This window comes from Harmonia axyridis, chromosome 3 (genome assembly GCF_914767665.1).
Source record: "Harmonia axyridis chromosome 3, icHarAxyr1.1, whole genome shotgun sequence".
Classification (NCBI taxonomy): Eukaryota; Metazoa; Arthropoda; class Insecta; order Coleoptera; family Coccinellidae; genus Harmonia; species Harmonia axyridis.
In genome coordinates this window covers 7,876,297-7,895,214 of record NC_059503.1, presented here as the reverse complement: position 1 = coordinate 7,895,214, position 18,918 = coordinate 7,876,297, and the positions used below count along the sequence as shown (strand labels likewise).

Below are 18,918 nucleotides of genomic sequence, written 5' to 3'. Positions count from 1 at the left end.
GGGTGTTTTTTTCGAGGTATACAACTTTAAGTTCGCATCACTGTTCAAGATGGCGACCGATTTAACAGCTGTCAAGTGATTTATTCTCAGTTTGGTTTGGCAATTCATCATGAATAGATTCACGCCTGAACAATGCTTGCAAATAGTGCAATTTTATTTCGAAAATAATGTTTCTGTGCGGAATACGTATCGCGCACTACGTCCATTTTATTTTGTTTAGCGATGAAGCTCACTTCTGGTTAAATGACTACGTTCACAAACAAAACTGCAGCATTTGGAGTGAAGCTAATCCTCAAGTGTATGTCGAAACACCGTTACATCCAGAAAAACTGACTGTTTGGTGCGCTTTATGGGCTGGTGGAATCATTGGTCCGTACTTCTTCAAAAACGATGATGGCCAGAACGTTACAGTCAATGGTGATCGGTATAGAGCCTTGATTACTAACTTTTTCATTCTTGAATTGAACAACCATAAAGTCCAGGAGCTGTGGTTCCAACAAGACGGCGCAACATGTCACACAGCTCGTGCCACAATCGATTTATTGAAAGACACGTTTGGTGACCGCCTAATTTCACGTTTTGGACCTGTGAATTGGCCTCCAAGATCTTGTGATTTAACACCGCTAGACTACTTTCTGTGGGGCTATGTAAAGTCATTGGTCTATGCGGATAAGCCACAAACCCTTGGCCATTTGGAAGACAACATTCGCCGTGTTATTGCCGATATACGGCCACAAATGTTGGAAAAAGTCATCGAAAATTGGACGACCAGATTGGACTACATTCGAGTCAGCAGTGGCGGTCATATGCCAGAAATCATATTTGAAATGTAATGCCACAAGATTATCTTGCGGATAAATAGAATTCATGTCAATCGAATAATCCATCGTTGTTTTATTGCAATTTAAAGTTCTATAGCTCTAAAAAAAAAACACCCTTCATAATCTAAGGTGGCGCTACACAAAGATTCAACCATTCAACGGATCATTTCAAAATTAAAATTTTTTCTGTCAGAAGAAGTTCATTGTCGATTTAACCTCAAAACGACATTGACAGAAAGACGACATGAGTGCCGCCATAAGAAACGATGCGGAAATCAAGTGAAAATTGGCCAATACCATCAAAATCCAAAAAGGCTGGTCCCTTGAGAAATCGCCACTTTAATCTTGAGTTTTTTCAGGAGTAAGTGAGCAAACCAGTGTTTAAGACATCTTAGGCATAACTAAGATGTCTAAAAACCTGGTGTATGGACTGATTAGCTTTTGTTTTGCCAAGTTTGAGAATATTAGTCTAAGCTTCTGATTGGCTAGGATCGGGTTTTAATTAATGTATGCTGTCAAAATCAAAGGAAAAAAGATCGAAATGAAAAGTATGGCATTGCAGCGCCGCCACGAAATAAAACTAATATTTTCAATTTGGTCGAATGTCATTCCATTCAAAAATTGACGAGTGCATACACCAAATTTTTAGACATCTTAGGCATAACCTACTGATTAGAAATGTCAAAAAATGATATACAGTCAGTGTTACCATTAAAAAAAAAAATCCCATATTACGAAATGACCAGCCTCACGAGAAGTCAACTCACGTCTTCTCACAATAAATCCAGCGACCTACCACAAATCATCGTACCGAAGAATACTCCTCTATCTACGAACAATTCTCTTTCCTGTCGTGATTGCGGAACCATCATTCACCTACTCCAATCCCGATAACCCGATTCTTATTCACAAAGAACGGGGCGGTCTTGGAACAAACGATCCCTTATCTGCATACCCGAAACGATCCATTTGTCAGATTGTGGAAATAAAGCCACGACTGGACTGTATCTCCGACGCGAGACGCCATCCGAAGATGCTACGGTAAGCTCCGAACCGTAAGCCGTCCGTTTGAGATTGCAACACACCGACAGAACTGACGGAACAAAGGATTTGTGGGTTTATGCAAGATGTATTTGCATATAGCACGGTTGATACCTTTGGACGTCTTGGTTGCGTAAGTCCGTGTACTATGGAATTGTCTCGGGCGTTCGATGAGTCCAAGATAGGGTGAGTATTTGTCTTGTGATACGGATCGAACAGCTGTGTTGGTTGAGTTGGCGGTAGAGCTTTGAGTCACATCTAGTCTAGACGGAAACTGAATCCCTTTAGCACCTATAGGTGTTTTTTATGAAAAAACCCTATGTCAACAACATAACCTAGATAACCTGGAATACGTTACATACGATACGTTTGAATCGAACGACAGAAGCTGAAAACCATGATTGAAGACCTGACGACAATCGTGAATTTCACATTCAATTCAGAACTAACTACCTTTCGAAAAGTTCAATCCAAACCGAAAGATCCTACCTAGCGATCACTGCAACGTGAAAAGTGCACGATAAACTGACAATCTGGAAGCCATATTCTTTGTAACTGACACTGAACCCTGGGGAACACCAGCATTGCTCACATGAAACCTTCAATAAATTTAGTAGAGTTCAACAGTCCTATACGAAGGGCAAAGGTCCATCAAACAGTATGTCTTCATTGTTTTTCAAGTTTTGTTAGAGTAAACTTTTCAATATCAAGATATTTTCTGCGAATATTTTTTAACTGAAACTTTTTAAATCATTTTGTGTAAAGCCTATCATTCTAGAAATAGATACCTGTAGTTATTCCTTAGTACGACCATGGAAAGAATAGTATTTTAATGCTTTATTCGAATCATCTATTTGATCTCAAGTGAAAAAAACTGCATCTTCCTGCTTTGCTTCATATTTCACAATATCAAGAGGCACCTTATAATGGGTGTTTTTTTTTCGAGGTATATAATTTTAAATTGGCATTACTGTTCAAGATAGCAACCGATTTAACAGCTGTCAAGTGATTTATTCGCAGTTTGGTTTGGCAATTCATCATGAATAGACTCACGCCTGAACAACGCTTGCAAATAGTGCAATTTTATTCCGAAAATAATGGTTCTGTGTGGAATACGTATCGCGCACTACGTCCATTTTATTTTGTTTAGAGATGAAGCGCACTTCTGGTTGAATGGCTAAGTCAACAAACAAAACTGCCGCATTTGGAGTGAAGTTAATCCTCAAGTGTATGTCGAAACACCGTTACATCCAGAAAAACTGACTGTTTGGTGCGCTTTATGGACTTTATTGGTCCGTACTTCTTCAAAAACGATGATGGCCAGAACGTTACAGTCAATGGTGATCGGTATAGAGCCATGATTATTAACTTTTTCATTCCTGAATTGAGCAACCATGATGTCCAGGAGCTGTGGTTCCAACAAGGCGGCGCAACATGCCACACAGCTCGTGCCACAATCGATTTATTGAAAGACACGTTTGGTGACCGCCTAATTTCACGTTTTGGACCTGTGAATTGGCCTCCGAGGTTTTGTGATTTGACACCGCTAGACTACTTTCTGTGGGGCTATGTAAAGTCATTGGTCTATGCGGATAAGCCACAAACCCTTTACCTTTTGGAAGACAACATTCGCCGTGTTATTGCCGATATACGGCCACAAATGTTGGAAAAAGTCATCGAAAATTGGACGTCCAGATTGGACTACATCCGAGCCAGCCGTGGCGGTCATATGCCAGAAATCATATTTAAAATATAATGCCACAAGATTATCTTGCGGATAAACAAAATTCATGTCAATCGAATAATCCATCGTTGTTTTATTGCAATTTAAAGTTCTATAGCTCTAAAAGAAACACCCTTTATAAGGGACTGGAGAAAGACGAAAATCTAAACATCAGTTCTCACCGCCTAAATAGGGACGAATTTGCCATGGTTCTAGCCAAACTTCACTAAAAGAATGAGAAAATTCCTGGGGACATCACCAAATTCCATTAATATTGGAAGAACAAGAACAAGGACTTGTTGACATACAAACCGGCATAGAAACAAACTGTCCAAATTGATCTCGAATACGTCATCAAAAATTTTTAATTCCAAAGGTGATTAACATTGAATTCTGAACGTTCTTTTTCTCATCGCACCCAAACAACACGACGATGTAATAATCACTTCAAGAGCTCCCAATTCACGAGAAACTCGCAACAAAAAATGCCCGAATGAAATTTTCTCATTAAAGCAATCATATACCTCGACGCGTACGTTCAATTCCACCTTAACAATCGAAACAAAAATGAAAAAAAAGAATCCCTCCTTCACATCGCCGACGTAATGAAGCAATAACTGATTTTCGCCATCGTTAAAATCCCTCTTGTTACGCTCCCATTCACGAATTCCAACGGCTTCCCTAATGAATGGCGCACACCTTGAAATTTGCCGATATTTCTTCGGACAGGTGTAATTCGACTGACCGGATGGTACACCGCCTGCAAGAATGCCTAAGAAGAGGCCGAAATGGCACATACAAGACGAGCCCAGCCTCGGGACTTCGAAATCTCTGTAATTTAACATTTCATTATATGCGCGGTTTAATTTGGTATTCGAATGCCGAAAGACCAGTAGCTTTGGTATAATTACGAGAATCGGAGAAGTCGAGCTGAAGAAGAAGTAGACCATGTGTAGACAGGTGCAATTCTTTCACTTTAGGAGCAGCCTATGAGAACCAAGCAGTAAATTTACCATCAAGGTAGATCTACTTAGTTGCTAAATCTTTCTTGCCGCTAAAACAAGATTGTAGACCTATCTAGTTTGGCCTCCTACATAGTTTTCAATCGAAGAGATACAAATTTCACGTCAGTATTCTGCCTGAAAATTCCAAAAATACATTCAAGTTAACGTTCATATAACACTTCTCCCAACAAGTCCTGAACCTAACCAGTAAAAACCCATTTTTTCTTGAAAACTTGGCTTTATTCGTCAACCTTCGTAGGTGATTCATGTATTTCAACGCTCCTCTAACTTCTGTAAAAAAGATTCTTCTTCGCTTTCAAAATAGGCTTCAACCTCGACCATCACTTCTTCATTACAGTCAAATTTCTTTCTCTGGGCCATTCTTTTGAGGTTTTCAAAAAATCAGTAATCACTGTAGCCAGACCTGAAGATATCTGAGAGGTCAAGCAGATGGAAGCGCAAGTCATTCAATTTAACCATGGTTTTAAACGATTTGTTTCGAAGAGCATTTTCAATTTTGTATTCTCAATTTCTGCACTAAATCTACCCATTATCTCCATAGAACATTCACCTTTGATGGTTTCAGCTTTGTCAAGATAGACGTGAGCAATATATCATGCACGTCTCAAAATCCTCATGCCCTAACCTTCCCAGCTGATGTTCAAGAATTTGGTCGAGGTGGTTTGCACCGACTCTATACTGAACTGACACTCTCTTCGACTCAGGAGTGTAATGATGAATCCATGTTTAAAACACTGTCACATATCAACGCAAAAATCCTGTTTATTCCTCTTCAACAACTTCAAACAGCATTTGGAATCGGAGATATGTTGTGGAGAAATCTCTTTAGCCATTTCGAGCAGAACTTTCTTTTCAGCCAATATTCACGCAAAATAAAGAATACACTGCCTTCTGAACAACAACAAATGTAGCTCCACTTAACCTGCAATATCTCGATCCAGACTTAACTCTAAGAATACCCGGTCAGGTCATTAGTTTTACGATTTTGCTGAATAGAGTTTCAAGTAAAAGCGTTAAAAGCCCCATTGAGGGTTCAAGGAGTGACCCAACGTGAGAAGCCAAAAAGACGCACTCAATCTTTCCGGTTCTCCCACATCCTTCCAAGAGATCATTCTTCTTCGAGCACCATTTCGTAATTCTTACGGGCTCCTCTTCAACGTCATTTCGTCATCCAACAGCCACCTTATCATAAATAATTTCGTGTGGGCACTCAACAAGCCATCGTCAACGGAACAAACACGTCTCTTGACATGGCAGGTGAACGTTTCATGTATCCACATATGCTGGACCAATAAATACTTCGATAAATCCGGTAATTATTACCTGCGGCCGACTTTAATGTCCGCCATGAATCGAGGATTAGATATGCATAGTTTAGATCTGTTCGATTTATGTGGAGTTGTGGGTGTATTGACGATAATCCAATTATGTTTGATGCGGACGGTCTGAGTGCAGAAAAAAGTATAGAGGTTCTATAAACACTTCGATGTGATAGTGATATCCATTTCAATTAAGTGCGAGTGGATATTTTGATCAAATTTGATGATAATTGCCTTGCATTTGCTGAGAGACTAACAAGAGGATGGAAATTAATGAGCAGAAATGATAATCACAGCGACATCATGTTAAATAAGAAAGTGGCACCACATAGAAGAATCTGGGCTAAATTTAACCACAGAAAATCGTGCTGACATCGAATGTGAGTAGCGATAGGCTCCTCTCTTTCTGGAGCTCAGCAATGTCAAAGGCCATTTGATTGCTGAAAGCTAGAGGTATGATTCAACGTTGTATGCGTTGATGCTGCACCTGGCGTCCAAACACCCAAGTTTTCTGCTAATGGTGACTCGAAAACTAGATATCTGCACACATTCCTTTTCCCATTGGCGATATGTTGCAAAAATGCAAAATAAAGACCGACAAATAGGCACAAAACCAAAATTATCCAAGATGATCTAAATTGCATTTTGTGAACAGAAATTGTTGACCAAGAGTTTTTTCATCCCACAAGTGATCATGCTTCCTGTCTTCGGTAGATTTGGAAGCAATATTTGGTTTATTATAGAACCAACTAAATGAGTAATTCGGTAGGACTGAGAAGGGTCGACAACTACAGCCTTTGAATTGGCTGATTTTTTTGATCGATCTTCTGAATACCATGAAAAAATGTATGTGCACTGGCATATATCCTCCCTGGTGTTTAGAAGAAGGAACTGTAGTTTAGTTTGCCTCTCTAAATCATTAATTTGTATTGCAAAATAATACATTGACACTTGCTCTAATTTAACTTCAAATTGCGTTAACTACTATTTATGTTTGCTTGAACTTGAATCAGATTTTCTGCGTTTAGTCAAGATAAATCTTAGTGTCATCCTCAATGACTTGAACTCTGCTATATTTGAAGTCGAAATATATATAAATGCTTATATAATAAAAGCAGTGACCCCCAAGTTGAACCTTGTGGTACACCGTAGATAATAATACGAGTAAACATAAACTTGTTAATTGAAACTGTTGACGACGGTTAGATAACAGTAAATACAGATAGATATTATCAGAAAACCTGAAATATATTAATTTTAGGCCAATCATAGTATGATCGATTATGATTATGTAAAATGAAGGATAATAGAAGCAATTAAGTGAAACAAAAAAGCTTCATTCAATGAAAAGTTCGATAGAAAAAGTAAACACATCAAATATGCGAATTTCTGGCAACTCATAAAGAATTCGCCCGTCCCAATAAATCAACACAAAAGAAATAAAGATTTACTGGCCAAATTCGGTGCACAAACCCTTGAATATGCATTATTCAAGTCACATAAGTCAGAGCGCAAAAGCGGAAAGTCCAAATTCACAGTGGGAACATCATAAATGTTGCAGGACAGAAATGAATAGACATCGTCCGCTAGATCTCTCTGTCAGTTCGATGTTTTACGAAGGAAAACACGATTTTCCACAGTGAAAATCCCGGCACAAATCATCGCAAAAATACGTCGGATCTCTGTATTTTGGTCGTTGGTTTGAGTTTCGCTGTTTTTCGTTCACAGAAGTGGAAAACGACAAGTTATGTGGGACCCACGTTGCCTGTAGGTAGCGATATGACATTGTTTGCATAGAACGTAATTTGAATGCTAATATTTCGGCTGTATTGTACGTGATAGGCGTACAAACAAACCGTAGTCGAAATATTAATTTATCACTGATGGGCGCAGTAGTAGAAAATGAGAAAGCGGATGATACGCAAAAGTTTTATTTGAAGCATGACTCTCGGAATTGAAATATCAATTGTCAATTCAGATTTAAACTAGGAACATGCTTCATTATTACTTGTCAATAGGCAATTCTTGAACAAATTTACAAATGCTCATTTTTAATTGAAATCTAGAAACTTCGTTGAATTCTTACACAAACAACGTTGAATTTTGAAATTCCAGAATTTTCATATCAAAATTATAACATTCATCTTCCTTGGAATACGGAATAACATTTGTGGTCTTCGAACTGTTTGAGATGAATTCTCTAGATTCTGGAAAAGTCAAATTTTTTTTATCGAAGTGTGTACATATTGACTTTAATATTGAGTGAGGCTTTGCTATGTTTCAGACAAATACAAGTACCTCAGCATGACCTATATTCAATGAAATCATTCGTTTCAGGAACAACAGAACCTAACGGTGGAATGGACCAATTTTTCCGCATGATCACATTCGTGAATTATTTCCACTCAAATGATTTCAAAGGCTAGCTTCGTTTGTCCCAAACGATAATCGCAGAAGTAAACATTTCAATGCCTCGGAAATATCGACGAGAGTTGTAGACAATAGGGGAGAGAGGTCCAAATTGACGTGACCTTATTAGTAATCCACTTTCTTCTCTTATACTGCTTTTCGCAATGATCCATCCGTCCTTGGGTCTCGGCCTAAGAGGCACTTTAAATTCGAATCCGCAATAACTGGCAGAATGCTAGGAATAAACGTCCGAAATGGGCCTTATCGGGTTTTAATAAAAACGAGATAGGGCGTAGAAACATCAGGGTTGAATCCTTGCTTACAGGTCAACTTTGGAATATTCCAAGAGGAGTTATATCAGGGGAAAACTGGGAACTACGTGCTTGCTTAAAAAATTAGAGATATCCATGCCAGGTCTAGGAAAGACTAGACAAAATGATGGTCAATTGACAGTATTGGTAAGTTGACAGACCTTCAAAATCAGTTTGAGTCACTGAACAATTCAGCATTTTACAATGAAGATCAACTTGATTTACTTCTAATTCTCATGCATCTCTCTGCAATAAGAGATTTTGATATAAAACATGAAATTTTCCATGACCAATTCGCCCAGTTTCGGCTGTATGTCTTCGATTACTTGACGAATTATATCTTTAAGGTCTTCAGTTGATTGGGGGACCATTAGCATATACCCCATCTTTCACATGGCCTCAAAGTCTGAAGACGTTAAATCTTGGCGATCACCTCTTGGCTTGTAAACTCTTCTTGCAAAATTGCTACTGTTTTTTTGGTTGTGTGGCATAAAACGACGTCTTGCTGAAAATAAACTTCATTCACATCAATGCCTCCCAATTCCAGTCATGAAAAATCATTAATCATAGCTCGATAGCACAATTTATTCACAGTTACAATTGAACCAGTTTCACTTTTCAATAAGTAAGGTCCTATCACACCACAAGGCCAAAAATAACCCAAAACAGTGACACGTTGAGGATAGAGTGGCTTTTAACAATCGTTCTTAGATATTCCGACCCCCAAATAAAGGGTGTTTTTTTTAGAGCTATAGGACTTTAAATTGCAATAAAACAACAATGAATTATTCGATTGACATGAATTTCATTTATCTGCAAGATAATCTTGTGGCAATGACACGCCGAATGTTGTCTTTACATAGCCCCACAGAAAGTAGTCTATTCATGATGAATTGCCAAACCAAACTGAGAATAAATCACTTGACAGCTGTTAAATCGATCGGCCATCATGGACAGTAATGCCAACTTAAAGTTATATACCTCGAAAAACAATAACCCGTTACAAGTACAAAAAGTGTGTTCCACAGTAGAAAGAAGCAGACAATTATAATTTATCATTTATAATTTTTACGAAAGTTCTGAAATTCGCCAGAGAGAATTTTTAAGAGACCATTAGAATTAAATTTGTGATCATCACATCCTTTTCACATATTCTGACAGGACAAGGTCTGTTAGTTCCTCTAGTTGAAAAAACTAAACCAAAATACGAATTTACACCGAAACTTTTATCCAAATCCAAACTCCCCCGAATACCAAGTTGACACATCTCCCAACCTTACGAATTGAAGCGTTGACAGATCGGCCAAAAAGAAAGCTAGTTCAATATACGCAGTACATCATCCTTCGTCAACAAACTTGAACGCTAGTCCTCCCACTTGCTTCACGATAGACGTAACGCATATGCCCACACGAGAAATTAATAAAATATGCAGCTGTTAACGCATCTTATTTTCGTCAACCTACAGGTAGGTTCAAGGTTGTTTATTTCGGTGGAAAGTTTGGGAAGAGACAGGAAAGATGGATTACGAAGTGCAGGAAGTGGACAAAAAACAGAAGGAAGCTCAGTATGGCTGCAGGACTCACGTCAAGAACGTATGTGGCTGAGTTGAGATGAAATTTAGAAGGTAGTTGTAATTGGTGCGTTGAATTGGTACTTATGGCTCTTTCAGGAAGTGGTGCATGATACTTTCTCTTGATTCGACTGCGAATATATTACGTGAAAACAGATTATAGTATTTATGATTCGAGTGAACTAAATTGGAGATATCGAGGTCTGCAGCATCTTTAATCGCAGTCAAATTATATTATTCAGAGTGTTAAAATAAGCATGGAGGGGTATTCTAATATTTATTGTTAATTGGGTTTTTTAAGGAACTATGATGAATCTCCTTTTCATGGCATCGATATAGTTATTCTCTGATCTTCTTATCAACTGTATTCATGATGTTTTTTGTCTGAACGTGCGTTCACAATGCAAAATAGAGTGTGAAGAGCTACTGATTCTTCTGAAAATTCCTCTCAAAATTAGTTGGGAAATCTGACAAACTATGTACAACAAAAACTCATGAAAAAAACTATGACAATGGGTGTGGTATTATGCTTCCTGGACCTTCGCTCCCAAAACAATCAGCTCCACATAATACTTTATTTTCGGTCTTGTAACCTCCTGAGAAGTTCTAACCAACCAAACAGAAAGACCATACCAAATTCATAAAAATCGGATAGACACAAATTTTGTGAAATTTATAAAATTTTTGTTTAACTGATTCACCAGTAATCTTTCCAATGAATAAATAACCTTCAAATTCCAAGTATCCAAATATCCATCAATCTCCACTATAAAAAATCATATGGCCAGATTAAAAGTAAGTGGACCAAACTATGGAATGATCCTGTACGCTATCCGCTTAACTCCAGTGATTTATTATTCGTTTAAATTTAAACTTCAAGAAGTATGGTTGCAAATAGCTTTCAGCTATAATTAGACGTTTAAAATAAACCTTGTTGGGCCAGTACTCGATTTGACTGCAAAATAGTGCCTGAAAGATGAGTTGATCTTGAATATGGTTGTCTTGATTGAGTGCTTCAATTTGGGTAAAACAAACGGCGTAATTTGGGAAAATTACCCTATTCATCACGAATAATGAGTTTTCAACATGATGGTTAACTCTCTTGCAAAAAAATAAGCAAAAAATTCGGTTGAATTTGATGTATCGTATTTTTTTTAGTACCATTTTGAAATTTTTTCAAACAAGCTGTATATAAAATTACTAATTTCAATCTGCGAATATTTAATTGGTTATATTTTACTTATTCATCCTTTTACAGTCAATTTTCACTTAAGTAAGAGAAAAAGTAAAACAAACCATTCCCGAAAATTGAGTTTGTGTTAGGTATTTGGATGAACATATTTTTTGTGAAATTCACGAACGTTTAGATATGAATGAATTTCAATGTTTCTGGTTCAAAGGTAGATGTTGTTGGTACTACAACTATAGTTGTACAATTTCTGAGGGTTTCCTTGCTACCTATCTTTAATCAAAGAATTTTTTTAATATGACCAGGCATCGAAGTAATAAAACACCTAGTGTTATACTTGTATAGTTAGATAAAATTACAAATTTCAACTAACAGATGTTAAAGAAGAGTGTTTTTAGTACTTACGTTTGAAAAAATTGATAATAAAAAATCTATAAACCTTTTTCTGTCATCTGCAGTTGTAATTTTGACACGGCAGACGAATTCCATGGAACACATATGGTTAGATGATTAATACTTATTCCCCAAGTCATTTGGAGATATGTTAAGCACGCGACAGAACTCTGAAACCGGAAACATTAATCATATATTTCTCCAGGAAAACTTCTATAAAAACCTCAAGAGAATTAGATTGAAATTGTTTCAAAATCCTATACATTTCCAAGAAACCAACCTCTTCATCACAGAATATCCGAATAACAAGTCACTGAATGAACAAATGACAAGCTTGAAAGGATGCTATGCTATGTTTCGGAACATAGAGTTAAATCTCGATCGATATATGGATAAAAATGACAGCTTTTTGATGGAAAAAATACTGTTCAATATTCAAAGGCTTGATAAGTGTTATTCAGACTCTGCTATATCGACAAAAACTGTTGAAAGGTGCTCCAGAGAAATAAATTTGACTGTAATGAAGAAGTGTTTGCCGAAGTTGAAGCCTATTCCGAATGCATAGACGAATATTTCAACACAGAATGTATTGACAAGTTAGAAGAGCCTTGGAGTACATGTATCACTTCTGAAGGTGACTATATTGACGAATAAAGTCGAATTTTTAAGAAGACTAATTCCAAATGCTGGTTCATTTCTCAAAGTTCAAAATCCCCAACCCAAGGTGTTCCTGGTTTCCGTAGGCTGGTATCGAATATCCATTGGCACAAACCAATAGGGTACTTCTTTGTGTTGACCATTCCATTATGGTGTTCAATAGAACGTTATGTAACCATTTAAAGGAACAACAACAAAAACCATCTGGTTGCATACGGAGAAATACTTTTCCCAAGTGCAGATAAAAACAGGTAGGTAGCTAGCGTATTATGACTACTGTATTGAATAATGCAATTGATTCATGTTGGATCCGAGTTCTACGACCTCAAACAGAGGCGCATTCATCTCAATGCTCACATCATTACTCAAGTGTCATGTGAGTTGAGTGCAGGAAATATTTCTAGATGGAAATCGGTAGAAAATGTTGTTCGTCGAATAGAAACGCACTGTTCTAGATTGATGAAGTTCGATGTTTTCTTTGGAATGATTTCGAACTTTATCTGATCTTCATTTGGGTTAGTCCAGATCTGGACATCTAAATTGGCCTTTCCCTCTCAAATACATGATGCAGCAACGTTCTCAGGACGTCATCGTTTTTGCAAAGCATAAACAAAGTATTCAGATGGATATTATTACGGTATAATAAGGTGGTTCAAACGAACGCTGGCTAATAAATTACGATATTTGGACTGACGTGAAACTAAGAAGATGATCCACTGTTTTTGGTTTAATAACACTTGGAATCCTCGACGGAAAAACTTATAAGAGATTTTGGAATAGAATTAAATAGTGTATCGTTTCACACTTTATCATTTCGTTACAGTGTTTGTAATTATCGAATTGGTGTTTCTCACTGATGACGAATCCGTCCTCAAATTCGATTCTGTTCGAGAAAGATTATTTGAGCAAAATGAAAATATTTTTTTGGATGTAAAATGTCAAGCTTGAATCTCGTGCAAAATTCCATATTGATCGCCTAGCCAGAACCATAGAGAATATTGAAAAGTATTTCCGTGGTTACAAATACGATCTGGTTGAGATTTTCCATGAACAGAGTGTTCATATTCGATACTCACTGAGAGTATTTCGAGAACTATGAGATTTAGAAAAAAATGTCAAAGACTCCCGATCTCTTTTTTCGAAATAATAAGTGTTTGACGTCACACACCGCCATTTTTGGTTCTCTTGTCAGTGTTCGGAATCCAAACAAATAAATTGTCATTCAAATTAGTACGGTGTCGTTGAAGGAATTAGCTTATTTTCATAAATAAGAGTATTTGAGGAACGATTTCAGTATTAATTGATAGACAGAAGGAACGAGGTCAATACCAGTAAGTTTGAATCCTGTATCATTCCCCAGATTTTTTATAAAGCCGTGTTTATTAGTTGAACTTCAAGTTCGAAGTTACTGGCATTAATCTCGTGCTTTCTGTCTATCAATTCATAGTAAAATCGTTCCTTAAATAATCTTATTTATCAAAATAAGCCAATTCCTTCAACGACACCGTACTAATTTGAATGACAATTTGTTTGTTTGGATTCCGAACACTGACAGGAGAACTGAAATGGCGGTGTGTGACGTCATCACTAATAGAGCGTATTGAGTTCGAGATATTCGCAAAATTCTAAAACAGACATTTTTTAGAAAATGTAACTGAGCAATATGTTTACTATCTGATTTCTGATATTTTATCATTTCGAAAAAAGATATCAGGGGTCTTTGAAAATTGTTTCTGTAAATCTCATAGTTCACGAGATGCTTTCAGTAAGCATTGAATTTGGGACACCCTGTAGATGCAAGAACTCAAACAAATGGGATTCGTATTCACGGAAATTATTTTCAGATATTGGCTAAAACTGTAAATATATCTCTAATACGTCAATACGTACAAAACTTGATATTAAAACGAAAAATCCTTTGATCTAGAAATAATTTCTTGTAATCATTCAATCTATCCTCTTTTGCCTAATGTCGGTACACGCCCACAAAGCTCCTTTAATTCACAGAGCTTACCGAATCAGCTGCTGTTTTCCGCTTATCGATATCAGAAGCAGATGTTTTCTCGGTCGAGGCCTGAAAGTCAGTCATTTGGGGCCCATTAGCAGTATCGTTTTTTTATGGTTATTCCCAGAATACACGTCCCAATTTCCTAATCAAAAAGCTATCAATATCAATATGCAGTGTTGGGAGTTGCCATTTGATGGTAATTAAAAAAAAAGGGCGAGAAGAGATAAAAGTAAATTTGGAGGTTTTCCAGTGAACCACGCTTCATTGAATATCCCTCTTTTATTTTTAATTGATTGAGTCATCATAAAGTAGTGTTAACCGTAGCTTTACTACGAAAAGTGTTTATACAGGTTGTGTCTAGGATATTCTTTTCAAGGTTGAATTGAAGTTTTCTTTATGGACCTGAAAAGGAGAATTATTTGATGGTTTCTAGTTTTTTATTGTAACTTTTTCAAGGAATAAAATTTTTATAGCGGTAATCACTTCGTCTTTCTGTTAATGCCGTTTTGAGGTTAAATCAAAAGTCGATTAACTTTTGACAGAACAAATGAAAATTTTGCCAGTTGATTCTTTGTATAGGGTGTTTTTTTCGAGGTATATAACTTTAAGTTGGCATTTCTGTTCAAGATGGCGACCGATTTAACAGCTCTCAAGTGATTTATTCTCAGTTTGGTTTGGCAATTCATCATGAATAGACTCACGCCTGAAAAACGCTTGCAAGTAGTGCAATTTTATTTCGAAAATAATGGTTCTGTGCGGAATACGTATCGCGCACTACGTCCATTTTATTTTGTTTAGCGATGAAGCGCACTTCTGATTGAATGGCTACGTCAACAAACAAAACTGCCGCATTTGGAGTGAAACTAATCCTCAAGTGTATGTCGGAACACCGTTACATCCAGAAAAACTGACTGTTTGGTGCGCTTTATGGGCTGGTGGAATCATTGGTCCGTACTTCTTCAAAAACGATGATGGCAAGAACGTTACAGTCAATGGTGATCGGTATAGAGCCATGATTACTAACTTTTTCATTCCTGTCACACAGCTCATGCCACAATCGATTTATTGAAAGACACGTTTGGTGACCGCCTTATTTCACGTTTTGGACCTGTGAATTGGCCTCCAAGATCTTGTGATTTAACACCGCTAGACTACTTTCTGTGGGGCTATGTAAAGTCATTGGTCTATGCGGATAAGCCACAAACCCTTGACCATTTGGAAGACAACATTCGCCGTGTTATTGCCGATATACGGCCACAAATGTTGGAAAAAGTCATCTAAAATTGGACGTCCAGATTGGACTACATCCGAGCCAGCCGTGGCGGTCATATGCCAGAAATCATATTTAAAATGTAATGCCACAAGATCATCTTGCGGATAAATAAAATTCATGTCAATCGAATAATCCATCGTTGTTTTATTGCAATTTAAAGTTTTATAGCTCTAAAAAATACCCCTTTTATATATTGCACCATAGCACCTCAATTGTTCAAACGGAGGCTGCTTCCTTCCAAACAAAGAATAAATCACGAGGAAAGATCACGCGGTATCCGTGTTTGGCCATTCATCCCTTTCAGGAACATTGGCCCTCATAACCTTCAGATTCAACGTGATAGCCACCTCATGAATAAAACACGTGACCGATGCGGTACGTCCCTGTAAACAGATACACCCCATTTATATCGGGAAAGGTTGATGAATGCCGGACACATCAAACAAATGAGGCCGAAATCGAGAAAGGAAACGGCAACTTCTTTTTCGGGCCGATGAATCGATTCTTTTGGGCAACTTCCAGTGGCGTTCAAGAGTGTTTGTTGATTTTTCCCAAAGATATCTATCTGATGGATACTTAAAACGAAATTTCACGGTAGCTGGAACAGCACCACAAATTTTATTCAGCAACTTGTGTCGATAGTTTGGGCAACTTCCAGTGGCGTGTTAAGGTTTTTGTTGGTTGAATTTTTCCAAAGATAACTTTGTGTATAATTCGATTAGAATTATCAGTAGAATGAAAAACGCCTGTTGAGATCGATGAACCAATTTTTTTATCAACTTCCAGTGGCGTGCACAAGGATTCGGTGGTTAATTTTTCCAATTACGTCCTTCTGGATAATTCTATTTATTATTGCACAACAATTCATTATCTGTCAAAACTAAAAAGTGCTAGAACTTTGCAGTGAATAATATGTATTATATTTAGTATCATTGTAGCAATATTTTCAATTTCACGATCATGTGATGTCAAGTATTCGAGAATTGATTTTTTTAATTTTGTTTCCCTGATTTTTTGCATTAAAAAGTCATATATGCGGTATAGCATTCATCTTTGTATCAAATTTCATGCAAAATATTCTACGGAATGCATTTTCATCATCGAAATCCTGGCCCTTATGATTTCCTAGTATGAATTAAATTCAAACCATAGTGTTAAATTAACACAAGCGTAATATTTCCACGCCACTGTGGTAGGTTGTCTTCTCCTTTTATGCGGAAAAGGAAGCTTCGCCAAAGCCGGTTCCTTTTAAGATAAAGTTGTATGCCAAAGATGGACTTGTTCAACGAAGTTCTACAATCACACATCTCCGAAAATAAACTGTTATTTCTTCGCCAGTTGTAGAAGGAAATACCAAAAGTTTTTCACAAAGAAACATTTTGTCGGCTATCCAGCCCGAGGAATGTATGTGTTGCGTCAAGTGAATTTCACACAAACTTTACGGACAGTTGAATATTCACAAAGTCGCATTTAGGTCGAAAAGCCAACCCCTGCAGGTATCAGCGAGGGCTAAAAATAGAACTGGAACTTCCTTGGCGCCAGGAGCCACATATGGTCATCCTGAAGTCACATCGTAGGAACAAAGGAATGAGGACGTGGACCAATCAGGGACCTGGATGGAGCTGTGGTATGCAGAATCCAAGGCGACAATTAACATCCCCAAGAAATTGGGGCACCATAGGCCAGTACGCTTGTAGCTGTTAACTTGCAAACATATAACTTGTACAGCCAAATTCATTATATTAGTTAAGAAATCCGGTGTTTCATTATCCCAATTTGATAGAATTACAGTTGAACGATTCAACCATAAAACATTGGTCCTTCGAGCCGGATAGTGAACATTGCGAAAGATTTCGACGGGAAGTGTTGTAAAATCGGGAAACAACGCTAAGGTGTACAAGTGCAAACGGTAGCAGAGTTCAGCGTATTCAAGGCATTTTGATGTTCCATTTGGGGAGAACACAGCAACACAATCAAGCATAATCAAGGAAGTTTTTTGGAGTTCCACTAGGGGGACGACACAGCAACAAAAAACTTAGAATAAAGGCGATTTCAAGGCATTTGTAGGAGTTCCACCTGGGGGACAATACAAACGGACACATAGGATTACTGGTTACCCAGCAGCAGATTGGTAGCTAGCTATAATCATTCACGGTACAGAAAAAGGACGGATTGTGAGTACATTTTCCTTTCCTTCCTCATTTACTTTGGTACGATTTATCAGTGCATTGACTGTTGAAATTATTAAATAAATTAGACTCTCATTATTTTTCACAAAATGTCGGAATTGAATATTTTAATTAAACGCAGAGGTGTAGTTAAAGCTCAATTAACTCGATTTGAATCCTTTTTGAAGACTATCGAGTCAGAAAAGGCAGGCCAAATCCCGGCACGGTTAGAAAAATGCAAAGAGTTGTGGAACGAGTTCGAAAATTTGCAAATACAAATTGAAGAACTCGACATCAATCATCCTGACTTGCAGGAACAAGAAAGAATCGAGTTTCAGGATGCGTATTTTGAATCAATTGCTCTGGCGGATACAAAGATCTCACAATTCATGAAGGGTTCACTTTGCTCAAGTGAAAATTCAATAGCGGCAAGAAATGTCAAATTGCCCACAATGCAAATTCCAGAGTTTCAAGGTTCTTACAAAAACTGGTTAGAGTTCTATGATAGTTTTAATGCGTTAATACATTTAAACAAGGGATTAACGGACATCCAAAAGTTCTATTATTTAAAGAATGCTCTTAAAGGCGATGCGGCGGAAGTCATTCGGTCTTTAGAAGTTTCGTCTGACAACTATAACGAGGCCTGGTCATTGCTTAAGACCAGATTCGAGAACAAAAAGATGATCGCGTTAAATCACATAGAATCTCTCTATCATTTTCCGCCCATAATGAAGGAATCATATGGTCAAATCAGGAAATTTTTGGATGAAATTAGAAGGGATTTAAGGGCTCTTAGATCATTGGGTCAACCGGTAGACCATTGGGATACTTTACTGATTTTTACTCTCGAGGCCAAACTAGATCCTGTCACAAGAAGGGAATGGCAAAAATCGGGTAAAGTAAATAAATTCGCGAGCATGGAAGATTTTTTACAATTTTTAGAGGAAAGGTGCGTGCTTCTTGAAACAATAGAGGCAAATAGAACAGGGTTACAAAGCGATAAATCAAGG

At 37.4% G+C, this 18,918-nt stretch overlaps 1 protein-coding gene across 3 annotated transcripts in view; it reads left to right on the top strand.

The window, feature by feature from the left end:
* Positions 1-18,918, top strand: part of LOC123676115 — a 105,266-nt gene that overhangs the window by 56,797 nt on the left and 29,551 nt on the right. Inside the window, exon 1 of one of the 3 annotated variants that reach the window (XM_045611827.1) lies at positions 12,569-12,710. The exons of the other annotated variants lie outside the window; for them this stretch is intronic. The gene's annotated coding sequence lies outside the window, so the exon portion shown is untranslated. Of the gene's footprint in view, positions 1-12,568; positions 12,711-18,918 lie in introns of those variants that run through there. 3 annotated transcript variants of the gene reach the window in all.